This window comes from Carcharodon carcharias, chromosome 1 (assembly GCF_017639515.1).
Source record: "Carcharodon carcharias isolate sCarCar2 chromosome 1, sCarCar2.pri, whole genome shotgun sequence".
Classification (NCBI taxonomy): domain Eukaryota; kingdom Metazoa; phylum Chordata; class Chondrichthyes; order Lamniformes; family Lamnidae; genus Carcharodon; species Carcharodon carcharias.
In genome coordinates, this window is record NC_054467.1 from 252677714 (window position 1) to 252692641 (window position 14928).

Below are 14928 nucleotides of genomic sequence, written 5' to 3' on the forward strand. Positions count from 1 at the left end.
GGTTTTGATGACGTGCATTATTTTATGGATATTGATGATGTGAAATATTGCGTGGGCCTTGATAATGTGAAATAACTGGTGTGTTTCGATGATGTGAATTATTTGAATGTGAGTCGATGATGTGAATTATTTGGTCTGTTTTGATGGGGTGAATTATTTAATTGGTTTCGATGATGTGAATTATTTATTTGCTGGGTCTCAAAGAATTGAATTATTTGCTGTGTTTCAACGATGTGAATTAGTGTGGGGGGTGTCAGTTTTGTAAATTATTTGGTGGGTTTTGATGATGTGAATTATTTGTTGTGTTTCGTTGATCTGAATTATTTGGTTTGCTTCGATGATGTGAATTATTTGGTGGGGTTCAATGATGTGAATTATTTGGTGGGTGTCAATGAAGTGAATTATTTGGTGGGTTTTGATGATGTGAATTATTTGGAGTGTTTCGATTATGGGAATTACTGTGTGGGTGTCAATGTTGTAAATTATTTGGTGGGTTTTGATAATGTGAATTATCTAGTGGGTGTCGATGTTGTAAATTATTTGGTGGGTTTTGATGATGTGAATTATCTAGTGGGTGTCGATGATGTGAATTATTTGGTGGGTTTTGATGACGTGAATTATTTTATGGGTGTTGATGATGTGAATTATTTGGTGGGTGTCGATCATGTGAATTGATTGAATGGATGTCGTTGATGTGAATTATTTGGTGTGTTTCAATGATGTGAATTATTTGTTGGGATTCGATAATGTGAATTATTTGGTGGGTATCAATGAAGTGAATAAATTGTTGGTTTTTGATGATGCAAATTATTTGGTGGGTGTTGATGATGTGAATTAGTGGGAGGATGTAAATGATGTGAATTAATTAATTGGTTTTGATCATGTTAATTACTTGTTGGGTTTCAATAAAGTGAATTAACTGGTGGGTGTCAATGATGTGAATTATTTGGTACGTTTCGATGATTTGAAATATTTGTTGGGCTTCGATGATGTGACTTGTTAACTGGTGGGTTTCGATGATGTGAGTTATTTGTTGGGTTTTGATGAAGTGATTTATATTGTGGGTTTCGATGATGTGAATTATTTGAATGGGTGCAGAAGATGTGATTTATCTGGTGTGTTTCGATGAATTATTTGGTGGGTTTCGATGATGCAAATTATTTGCTGGGTTTTGATGATGTGAAATATTTGCTGGGTTTCGATGATTTGAATTAACTGGTGGGTTTGGATGATTTGAATTAGCTGGTGGGTTTTAATAATGTGAATTATCTAGTGGGTTTTGATGTTGAGAATTATTTAGGGGGTTTTGATGATGTGAATTTCTGGGTGGGTTTCAATGTTGTGAATTATTTGGTGTGTTTTGATGATGTGATTTATATTGTAGGTTTGGATGATATAAATTATCTGAATGGGAGTCGATGATGTGAATTGTTTGGTGGTTTTTGATGATGTGAATTACCGGGTGGATATCAATGATGTGAATTATTTAATGGGTTTTGATGATGTGAACTACTTGGTGGGTTTCAATGATGTGAATTAGCTGCTGGGTTTTCATTATGTGCATTACTTTGTGGGTTTCGATGATGTGAATTACCGAGTGGGTATCAATGATTTGAATTACTTGGTGGGTTTCGATGATCTGAAATATTTGGTGGGCTTCAATGAGGTAATTTAACTGGTGGGATTCGATGATGTGAATTACTTGGTGTGTTTTGATCATATGAATTATGTGGTTTTCGATGATGTGAATTATTTATTTGCTGGGTATCAATGAATTGAATTAAAAACAAAAAACTGCGGATGCTGGAAATCCAATGAATCAAATTATTTGATGGGTTTTGATGATGCAAGTTATTTGGTGGGTTTTGATGAAGTGAATTATTTGGTGGGTTTTGATGATTTGAATTACCTGGTGGGTTTCAATGATATGAATTATCTAGTGGGTTTCAATGATGAGAATTATTTAGTGGGTTTTGATGATGTGAATTATTTTGGGGGTTTCGATGATGTGAATTGCTTGTTAGGTTTTGATGATGTGAATTAGCTGCTGGTTTTCCATGATGTGCATTATTTGGTGGGTTTCGATGATGTGAAATATTTGGTGGGTTTCGATGATGTGAATTAACTGGTGGGTTTCGATGAGATGAAATATTTGCTGGATTTCGATGATGTGAATTATTTGTTGGCTTTTGATGAAGTGATTTATATTGTGGGGTTCGATGATGTGAATTATTTGAATGGGTTTCGATGATGTGAATTATCCAGTGCGTGTCAATGCTTGAATTATTTGATGGGTTTTGATGATGTGAATTATTTGCTGGGTTCTGATGATGTGAATTTTTTGCTGGGTTTTGATGATTTGAATTAGCTTGTGGATTTCGATGATGTGAATTAACTAGTGGGTTTCGATGATATGAAGTATTTGCTGGGTTTTCGATGATGTGAATTATTGTGTTAAAAACAAAAAACTGCGGATGCTGGAAATCCAAAACAAAAACAGAATTACCTGGAAAAACTCAGCAGGTCTGGCAGCATCGGCAGAGAAAAAAAGAGTTGATGTTTTGAGTCCTCATGACCCTTCAGCAGAACGAGTTCTGCTGAAGGGTCATGAGGACTCGAAACGTCAACTGAATTAGTGTATCGTTGTCAATGCTGTGAATTATTTGGTGGGTTTTGATGATGTGAATTATTTGGTGGGATTCGATGATGTGAATTACTGTGTGGATGTCAATCTTGTGAATTAATTGGTGGGTTTTGATGATCTGAATTATTTGGTGGGTTTCAATAATTTGAATTAGCTGATGGGTTTCAATGACTTGAATTATCTGGTGGGTTTCGATGATGAGGATTATTTATGGGTTTTGATGATGTGAATTATTTGGTGGGTTTCGATGATTTGAATTACTTGGTGGGCTTCGATGGTGTGCATTAGCTGCTGGGTTTCCATCATGTGCATTATTTGGTGAGTTTCAATTATGTTAATTACAGAGTGGGTGCCAATGAAATGAATTATTTGGTGGGTTTTGATGATGTGAATTATTTGGCACATTTCGATGATGTGAAATAATTGGTGGGCTTCGATGATGTGAATTAACTGGTGGGTTTTGATGATTTGAATTACCTGGTGGGTTTCGATGAAGTGAATTACTGTGTGGTTTTCAATGTTTTGAATGATTGGGTGGGTTTTGATGATTTGAATTACCTGGTGGGTTTTGATGATGTGAATTACCTGGTGGATTTCGATGAAGTGAATTACTGTGTGGGTTTAAATGTTGTGCATGATTGTGGGTTTTGATGATGTGAATTATTTGGTGGGTTTTGATGATTTGAATTACCTGGTGGGTTTTGATGATGTGAATTACCTGGTGGATTTCGATGAAGTGAATTACTGTGTGGGTTTAAATGTTGTGCATGATTGTGGGTTTTGATGATGTGAATTATTTGGTGGGTTTTGATGATTTGAATTACCTGGTGGGTTTTGATGATGTGAATTATCTAGTTGGTTTTGATGATTTGAATTACCTGGTGGGTTTTGATGATGTGAATTATCTAGTGGGTTTTGATGATTTGAATTACCTGGTGGGTTTTGATAATGTGAATTATCTAGTGGGTTTTGATTATGTGAATTCCTTGGTGAGTTTCAATGATGTGAATTAGCTGCTAGTTTTCCTTGATGTGCATTATTTGATGGGTTTCGATGATGTGAATTATCGAGTGGGTGTCAATGATGTGAATTATTTAGTGGGTTTTGATGATGTGAAATATTTGGTGGGCTTCGATGATGTGAATTAACTGGTGGGTGTCAATGATGTGAATTATTTGGTACGTTTCGATGATTTGAAATATTTCGTGGGCTTCGATGATGTGAATTGTTAACTGGTGGGTTTCGATGATGTGAACTATTTGAATAGATGCCGAAGATGTGATTTATCTGGTGTGTTTCGATGAATTATTTGGTGGGTTTCGATGATGCAAATTATTTGCTGGGTTTTGATGATTTGAAATATTTGGTGGGTTTCGATGATTTGAATTAACTGGTTGGTTTGGATGATTTGAATTACCTGGTGGGTTTTAATAATGAGAACTATCTAGTGGGTTTCGATGTTGAGAATTATTTAGGGGGTTTTGATGATGTGAATTTCTGGGTGGGTTTCAATGTTGTGAATTATTTGGTGGGTTTTGATGGTGTGATTTATATTGTAGGTTTGGATGATATAAATTATCTGAATGGGTGTCGATGATGTGAATTACTTGGTGTGTTTTGATCATGTGAATTATGTGGTTTTTGATGATGTGAATTATTTATTTGCTGGGTATCAATGAATTGAATTAAAAACAAAAAACTGCGGATGCTGGAAATCCAATGAATCAAATTATTTGATGGGTTTTGATGATGCAAGTTATTTGGTGGGTTCTGATGATGTGAATTATTTGGTGGTTTTCGATAATGTGAATGATCTAATGGGTTTCGATGACAAAAAATATTTAGTGGGTTTTGATGATGTGAATTATTTTGTAGGTTTCGATGATGTGAATTGCTTGGTAGGTTTTGATGATATGAATTAGCTGCTGGTTTTCCATGATGTGCATTATTTGTTGGGTTTCGATGATGTGAATTAGTTGGTGCGTTTCGATGATATGAATTAACTGGTGGGTTTTGATGAGATGAAATATTTGTTGGATTTCGATGATGTGAATTATTTGTTGGCTTTTGATGAAGTGATTTATATTGTGGGCTTTGATGATGTGAATTATCCAGTGCGTGTCAATGCTTGAACTATTTGATGGGTTGTGATGATACGAATTATTTGCTGGGTTCTGATGATGTGAATTTTTTGCTGTGTTTCAATGATTTGAATTAACTTGTGGGTTTCGATGATGTGAATTAACTAGTGGGTTTCGATGATATGAAGTATTTGCTGGTTTTCGATGATGTGAATTATTGTGTTAAAAACAAAAAGCTGCGGATGCTGGAAATCCAAAACAAAAACAGAATTACCTGGAAAAACTCAGCAGGACTGGCAGCATCGGTGGAGAAGAAAAGAGTTGACGTTTCGAGTCCTCATGACCCTTCAGCAGAACGAGTTCTGCTGAAGGGTCATGAGGACTCGAAACGTCAACTGAATTAGTGTATCGTTGTCAATGCTGTGAATTATTTGGTGGGTTTTGATGATGTGAATTATTTGGTGGGTTTCAATAATTTGAATTAGCTGATGGGTTTCAATGATTTGAATTACCTGGTGGGTTTCGATGATGAGAATTATTTAGTGGGTTTTGATGATGTGAATTATTTGGTGGGTTTCGATGATTTAAATTACTTGGTGGGCTTTGATGGTGTGCATTAGCTGCTGGGTTTCCATCATGTGCATTATTTGGTGAGTTTTGATGATCTTAATTACAGAGTGGGTGCCAATGAAGTGAATTAATTGGTGGGTTTTGATGATGTGAATTATTTGGCGCATTTCGATGATGTGAAATAATTGGTGGGTTTCGATGATATGAATTAACTGGTGGGTTTCGATGATGTGAATTACTTGGTGGGTGTCAATGAAGTGAATTATTTGGCTGGTTTTGATGATGTAAATTATTTGCTGGGTTTCGATGATGAGAATTATTTAGTGGGTTTTGATGATGTGAATTATTTGGTGGGTTTTGATGATTTGAATTAGCTGATGGGTTTCAATGATGTGAATTAACTGGTGAATTTTGATGGTAGGAAATATTTGCTGGGTTTCGACGTGAATTAGTATGTGGGTGTAAATATTTTGAATTATTTGGTGGGTTTTGATGATGTTAATTATTTGTTGGGGTTTGATGATATGAATTCTTTGGTGGGTGTCAATGAAGTGAATTATTTGGTGGGTTTTGATGATGTGAATTAGCTGCTGCTTTTCCATGATATGCATTATTTGGTGGGTTTCGATGACGTGAATTACTGAATGGGTGTCAATGATGTGAATTATGTGGTGGGTTTCGATGTTGTGAATTTTTTTGTGGGTTTCAATGTTGCGAATTATTTCGTAGGTTTCGATGATGTGAATTAACCGGTTGGTTTCGATGATGTGAATTATTTGGTGGTTTTTCCCTTCAGTGTGCATGACATTCCTTCAGTGAGCTCACATTCCTTCAGTGTGCTGACATTCCTTCATGGCACATAACATTTCTTCAGTGTGCATGACATTCTTTCAGTGTGCTGACATTTAATCAGTTTGCATGACATTCTATCAGTGTGCCTGACATTCCATCAATGTGCTGATGTTCCGTCAATGTGCTGACAGTCTTTCAGTGTGCATGGCATTCCTACAGCGTTCATGACATTCATTCAGCGTGCATGACATTCCATCAGTATGCTGACATTAATTCAATGGGTTGACATTCCTTTAGTGTGCATGATATTCCTTCACTGTGCAAGAAATTCCTTGAGCGTGCTACTGTTCCTTTATTGTGCTGACGTTTCCTTCAGCGTGCATGACATTCCTTCAGCTTGCATGACATTCCATCAGTATGCATGCCATTCCTTCAGGGTCATGACATTCCTTCAGTGTGCTGACATTCCTTCAGTGTGCATCAAATTCCTCCAGTGTGCATGAGATTGCTTAAGTGTGATGACATTTCTTCATTGTGCATGACATTCATTCAGTGTGCACCAAATTGCTTCAAGGTTCTGACATTCCTTTAGTGTGCATGACATTCCATGAGTTTTCTGACATTACTTCAATGTGCTGACATTCCATCAGCGTGAATAACATTCCTCCAGCATGCATGACATTCCTTCAGTGTGCTGACATTACTTCAATGGGCTGAAATTCCTTCAGTGTGCATGACATTACTTCAGTGTGCATGACATTCATTAAGTTTGCTGTCGTTCCTTCAATGTGCATGACAGTCTTTCAGCGTGCATGACATTCCTACAGCGGGCATGACATTCCTTCAGTTTGCATGATATTCCTTCAGAGTGCTCACTTTTCTTCAGTGTGCATGATAACACCTCATTGTGATGATAGTCCTTCAATTTGCTGACATGTCTTCATTGTATATGACATTCCTTCAGTGTGCAAGATATTCCTTCAGCATGCATGATGTTCCTCCAGCGTGCATGACATTCCTTCACTGTGGAAGATATTCCTTCAGTGTGCTGACATTATTTGAATGGGCTGACATTAATTCAGTGTGCATGACAATTCATCAGCATGCACAACATTCCTTCAGTGACCTGACATTCCTTCAGTGTGCTGACTTTCTTTCAGTGTGCTGACATTCCTTCATTGCGAATGACATTCCTACAGTGTGCATAACATTCCATCAGTGTGCATGACATTCCTTCAGTGCATGTGACGTTCCTTCTGTGTGATAACGTTCCTTCAGCGTGCATGACATTTCTACAGCATGCATGACATTCCTTCAACATGCATGACGTTCCATCAGTTTGCTGGCATTACTTCAATGGGCTGACATTCCTTCCGTATGCATGACATTCCTTCAGTGTGCATGACATTCCTTCAGTGCACATGACATTCCTTCAATGTGATAACGTTCCTTCAGTGTGCATGACATTCCTTCAGTGTGATAACTTTCCTTCAGTGCGCATGACATTCCTACAGCATGCATGACATCCCTTCTGCGTGCATGACATCCCTTCAACATGCATGAGGTTCCATCAGTTTGCTGACATTACTTCAATGGGCTGACATTCCTTCAGTCTGCATGACATTCCTTCATTGTGCATGACGTTCCTTCCGTGTGCATTACATTCATTCAGTGTGCACCAAATTGCTTCAATGTTCTAACATTCCTTCAGTGTGCATGACATTCCTTCAGTGTGCGTGACAAAACTTCAGTGTGCATTACTTTCAATCAATGTCCAGAAATTTCTCGTTTGCATGACAATCCTTCATTGTGGATGACATTCCTTCAGTGCGCTGACATTCCTTCATTGTGCCTGACAATCTTTCAGTGCGCTTGACATCCCTTTAGTGTGCACAATATTCCTTCAGTGTACTCACATTCATTCAGTGTGCAGATATTTCTTCAGTTTGCATGACATTCCTTCAGTGTACATTACATTCATTCAGTGCGCTGACATTCCTTCAGTGTGCATGACAATCCCCCAACGTGCTCACATTCCTTCAGTTTGCATGAAATTCCATCAGTGTGCAGATGTTCTTTCAATGTGCTGACAGTCCTTCAGTGTGCATGACATTCCTACAGCGTGCATGACATTCCTTCAGTGTGCATGACATTCCATCAGTTTTCTGACATTACTTCAATGTGCTGACATTCCATCAGCGTGAATAACATTCCTTCAGCATGCATGACATTCCTTCAGTGTGCTGACATTACTTCAATGGGCTGAAATTCCTTCAGTGTGCATGACATTACTTCAGTGTGCAAGACATTCATTAAGTTTGCTGTCGTTCTTTCAATTCCTTCAGTTTGCATGACATTCCTTCAGTGTGCAAGACACTCCTTCAATGTGCTGACATTGCTTCAGTGTGCTGAAATTTCTTCAGTTTGCATGATATTCCTTCAGAGCGCTCACTTTCCTTCAATGTGCATGATAACACCTCATTGTGATGACAGTCCTTCAATTTGCTGACATTTCTTCAGTGCGTATGACATTCCTTCAGTGTGCAAGATATTCCTTCAGCATGCATGACGTTCCTTCACCGTGCAAGATATTCCTTCAGTGTGCTGACATTATTTGAATGGGCTGACATTAATTCTGTGTGCATGACAATTCGTCAGCGTGCACAACATTCCTTCAGTGTGCTGACATTCTTTCAGTGTGCTGACATTCCTTCATTGCGAATGACATTCCTACAGTGTGCATGACATTCCTTCAGTGTGCATGACCTTCCATCAGTGTGCATGACATTCCTTCTGTGTGATAACGTTCCTTCAGCGTGCATGACATTCCTACAGCATGCATGACATTCCTTCAACATGCATGACGTTCCATCAGTTTGCTGGCATTACTTCAATGGGCTGACATTCCTTCCGTATGCATGACATTCCTTCATAGAGCATGACATTCCTTCAGTGTGCATGACATTCCTTCAGTGCACATGACATTCCTTCAGTGTGATAACGTTCCTTCAGTGTGCATGACATTCCTTCAGTGTGATAACTTTCCTTCAGTGCGCATGACATTCCTACAGCATGCATCACATTCCTTCTGCGTGCATGGCATCCCTTCAACATGCATGAGTTTCCATCAGTTTGCTGACATTACTTCAATGGGCTGACATTCCTTCAGTCTGCATGACATTCCTTCATTGTGCATGACGTTCCTTCCATGTGCATTACATTCATTCAGGGTCCAGAAATTTCTCATTTGCATGACATTCCTTCATTGTGCATGACATTCCTTCAGTGCGCTGACATTCCTTCATTGTGCCTGACAATCTTTCAGTGTGCGGATATTCCTTCAGTGTGCTTACATTCCTTCAGTCTGCATGACATTGCTTCAGTGTTCTTGACATTTATTCAGTGTGCTGACATTTCTTCAGTGTGTTGGCATTCCTTCAGTCTGCATGACATTGCTTCAGTGTGCTTGACATTCCTTCAGTGTGCATGATATTCCTTCAGTGTGATATTCCTTCAATGACATTCATTCAGTGTGCAGATATTTCTTCAGTTTGCATGACATTCCATCATTGTGCGCACATTCATTCAATGTGCTGGCATTTCTTCAATGTGCTGGCATTCCTTCAGGCTGCATGACAACATTAATTGTGCATGACATTCCTTCAGTGTGCATGACATTCCTCCAATGTGCTCACATTCCTTCAGCGTGCAGACATTTCTTCAATTTGCATGAAATTCCATCAGTGTGCATGACATTCCTTCAGCATAAATCACAATCCATCAGTGTGCTGACATTAATTCAATGGGCTGACAATCTTAAAGTGTGCATGGCATTCCTTCAGGTTGCAAGACATTCCTTCATTGTTCTGTCGTTCCTTCAATGTGCTGACGTTCCTTCAATGTGCTGACAGTCCTTCAATGTTCTGACAGTCCTTCAGTGTGCTGACAATCCTACAGCATGCATGACATTCCTTCATTGTGCATGACATTCCATCAGTTTGCTGACATTACTTCAATGTGCTGACATTCCATCAGCGTAAATAACATTCCTTCAGCGTGAATAACATTTCTTCTGTGTGCTCACATTCCTTCAGTGTGCTGACATTCCTTTAGTGTGCTGACATTCCTTCATTGTGCATGACATTCCTTCAGTGTGCTCACATTCCTTCAGTGTGCATGACATTCCTTCAGTACACTCACATTCCTTCTGTCTGCAGACATTTCTTCAGTGTGCATGAAATTTCATCAGTGTGCTGACGTTCCTTTAATGTGCTGACAGTCCATCAGTGTGCATGACAATCCTACAGCGTGCATGACATTCCTTCGGTGTGCATAACATCCCTTCAGTTTGCATGACATTCATTAAGTTTGCTGTCATTCCTTCAATGGGCTGACATTCCTTCAGTTTGCTTGACTTTCCTTCAGTGGGCAGGACGTTCCTTCAGTGTGCTGACATTGCTTCAGTGTGTTGAAATTTCTTCAGTTTGCATGACATTCCTTCAGAGTGCTCAATTTCCTTCAGTCTGCATGATAATCCTTCATTGTGATGATATTCCATCAATGTGCTGACATTTCTCCAGTGTGCATGACATTCCTTCTCTGTGCAAGATACTCTTTCAGCATGCATGAGATGCCTTAGGTGTGCATGACAAGCCTTTATGGTGCTGACATTCCTTCAGTGTGCATAACATTCCTTCATTGTGCATTACATTCATTCAGTGCACTGAAATTTCTTGTGTGCATGACATTTCTTCAGTGTGCATGACTTTCCTTCAGTGTGCTGACATTCCTTCATTCTGCCTGACAATCTTTCAGTGTGCTGACATTCCTTCAATGTGAATTACATTCATTCAATGTGCTGACATTCCTTCAGTTTGCATGTCATTCCTTCAGTCTGCATGACATTCCATCAGTTTGCTGACATTACGTCAATGGGCTGACATTCCGTAAGCGTGCATGACATTCCTTCAGCATACATCACAATCCATCAGTGTGCTGACATTAATTCAATGGGCTGACAATTCTAAAGTGTGCATGGCATTCCTTCAGGGAGCAAGTCATTCCTTCATTGTACTGTTGTTCCTTCAACGTGCTGCCAAACCTTCAGCTTACATTCCTTCAATGTGCTGACAGTCCTTCAGTGTGCATGACTTTGCTGCAGCATGCATGACATTACTTCAGCATGCATTACAATGCAACAGTGTGCTGACATTCAATGGGCTGACATTCCTTCAATTTGCATCAAATTTCTCCAGTGTGCATGGCATTCTTTCAGTGTGCATGACATTCCTTCAGTGTTCCCACATTCCTTCAGTGTGCAGACCTTTCTTCAGTTTGCATGACATTCTATCAGTGTGCTCATATTCCTTCTGTCTGCTGACATTTCTTCAGTGTGCTGACATTTCTTAAGTGTGCATTCATTTCTTCAGTGTGCTGACATTTATTGAGTTTGCATGACGTTTCATCAGTGTGCTCCCATTCCTTCAGTGTGCTGACATTCCTTCAGTATGCATGCCATTTCATCATTGTCCTGACATTCCTTCAGTGAGCTGACATTCCTTCATTGTGCTGACATTTCTTCAATGTGCACGACATTCAATCTGTTTGCACCACATTCCTTCAGTGTGCTGACATTACTTCAGTGTGCATGATATTCGTTCTGTGTGCATGACATTCCTTCAGTGTGCATTACATTCATTCAGTGTCCAGAAATTTCTCGTGTGCATGACATTCCATCAGTGCGCTGACATTCGTTCATTGTGTCTGACAATCTTTCAGTGTGCTTCACATTCCTTCAGTGAGCATGAAATTCCTTCTGTGTGCTCACATTACATCAGTGTGCTGACATTCCTTCAGTCTGCATGATATTCTTTCAGTGTGCAGACATTTCTTCATGTTGCATGAAATTCCTTCAGTGTGCTCACATTTCTTCAGTGTGCATGACATTCCTTCCGTGTATATTACATCATTCAGTGTGCTGACATTTCTTCAGTGTGCTTGGCATTCCTTCAGTGTGCATGACATTCCATCAGTTTGCTGACATTACGTCAATGGGCTGACATTCCGTAAGCGTGCATGACATTCCTTCAGTATACATCACAATCCATCAGTGTGCTGACATTAATTCAAATGGCTGACAATTCTAAAGTGTGCATGGCATTCCTTCAGGGTCAAGACATTCCTTCATTGCACTGTCGTACCTTCAATGTGCTGACAGTCCTTCAATGTGCTGACAGTCTTTCAATGTGCTGACATTCCTTCAATGTGCTGACATTCCTTCAGTGTGCATGACTATCATGCAGAGTGCATGACATTGCTTCAGCGTGCATGAACTTCCTTCAGCATGCATTACAATGCAACAGTGTGCTGACATTAATTCAATGGGCTGACATTCCTTCAATTTGCATCTAATTCCTTCAGTTTGCATGGCATTCCTTCAATGTGCATGACATTCCTTCCTTGTGCATGACATTCATTCAGTGTTCTCACATTCCTTCAGTGTGCAGACATTCCTTCAGTCTGCATGTCATTCCTTCAATGTGCATGACATTCCTTCCTTGTGTATGACATTCATTCAGTGTTCTCACGTTCCTTCAGTGTGCAGACATTTCTTCAGTTTGCATGACATTCCATTAGTGTGCTCATATTCCTTCTGTGTGCTGACATTTCTTCAGTGTACTGACATTCCTTCATTGCACATCACATTCATTCAGTGAGCATGACATTCCTTCAATCTGCATGACATTGCTTCAGTGTACATTCAATTTTTCAGTGTGCTGAAATTTTTTCAGTTTGCATGATGGTGTGTGCTGTCCTTCAGTACAGTTTTCTGTCGTTCCTTCAATGTGCTGACAGCCCTTCAGTGTGCATGACATTCCTACCACATCCATAACATTCCTTCAACATGCATGACATTCCTTCAGTGTGCAAGACATTCATTAAGTTTGCTGTTGTTCCTGTGCTGACAGTCCTTCTGCGTGCAGGACATTCCTTCAGTTTGCATGACTTTCCTTCAGTGGGCATGACACTCCATCAATGTGCTGACATTTCTTCAGTGCGCATGACCTTCCTTCTGTGTGCAAGATATTCCTTCAGCATGCATGACATTCCTTCACTGTGGAAGATATTCATTCACAGTGCTGACATTACTTGAATGGGCTGACATTACTTCAGTGTGCATGACAATTCGTCAGTGTGCACAACATTCATTCAGTGTCCTAACATTCATTCAGGGTGCTGACATTCCTTCAGTGTGCATGACATTCCTTCAGTGTGTATGACATTCATTAAGTTTGCTGTTGTTCCTGTGCTGACAGTCCTTCTGCGTGCAGGACATTCCTTCAGTTTGCATGACTTTCCTTCAGTGGGCATGACACTCCATCAATGTGCTGACATTTCTTCAGTGCGCATGACCTTCCTTCTGTGTGCAAGATATTCCTTCAGCATGCATGACATTCCTTCACTGTGGAAGATATTCATTCACAGTGCTGACATTACTTGAATGGGCTGACATTACTTCAGTGTGCATGACAATTCGTCAGTGTGCACAACATTCATTCAGTGTCCTAACATTCATTCAGGGTGCTGACATTCCTTCAGTGTGCATGACATTCCTTCAGTGTGTATGACATTCCTTTAGTGTGCATTACATTCATTCAATGTGCTGACATTCCTTCAGTGTGCATGACATTCCTAAAGCATGCATGACATATCCATCAGTGTGCTGATATTAATTCAATGAGCTGACATTCCTTCTGTGTGCATGACATCCCTTCAGTGTGCAAGACATTCCATCATAGTCCTGACATTACTTCAGTGTGCTGACATTCCTTCAGTGTGCATCAAATTCCTTCTGTGCGCGTAACATTTCTTCAGTGTGCTGAAATACATTCACTATGCTGATATTCCTTCAGTGTGCTGATATTTCTTCAATGTGCATGACATTCATTCAGTGTGCATGGCATTCCTTCAGTGCGCATGACATTCCTTCAGTGTGATGATGTTCCTTCAGTGTGCATTACATTCCTACAGCATGCATGACAATTCTTCCTCGTGAATGACATTCCTAAAGCATGCATGACAATCCATCAATGTGCTGATATTAATTCAATGAGCTGACATTCCTTCCATGTGCATGACATACCTTCAGTGTGCAAGACATTCCGTCAGAGTCCTGACATTCCTTCAGAGTGCTGACATTCCTTCAGTGTGCATCAAATTCCTTCTGTGCGCATTACGTTCTTTCAGTGTGCTGAAATACATTCACTGTGCTGATATTCCTTCAGTGTGCTGACATTTCTTCAATGTGCATGACATTCATTTAGTGTGCATGACATTCTTTCAGTGTGCATTACATTCAACCAGGTCCTAACATTTCTTTGTGCATGATATTCCTTCAGTGTGCATGACATTCCTAGAGTGTGCTGACTTTCCTTCATTTTGCCTGACATTCTTTCGGTGTGCTGACAATCCTTCAGCCTGCATGACATTCCTTTAGCGCACATGACATTCCTCTATCATGCTGAAATTCCTTCATTTTGCCTAAAATTCCTTCAGTGTGCTGTCATTCCTTCATTGTGCATGACATTGCTTCCGAGTGCATTACATTCATTCAGTGCCCAGAAATTTCTTGTGTGCATGAATTTCTTCAGTGTGCATTACATTCATTCAGTGTGCTGACATTTCTTCAGTGTGCATAGCATTCCTTCAGTGTGCTGACATTCCTTCAGTCTGCATGACATTCTATCAGTTTGCTGACATTACGTCAATGGGCTGACATTCCGTAAGCGTGCATGACATTCCTTCAGCATACATCACAATCCATCAGTGTGCTGACATTAA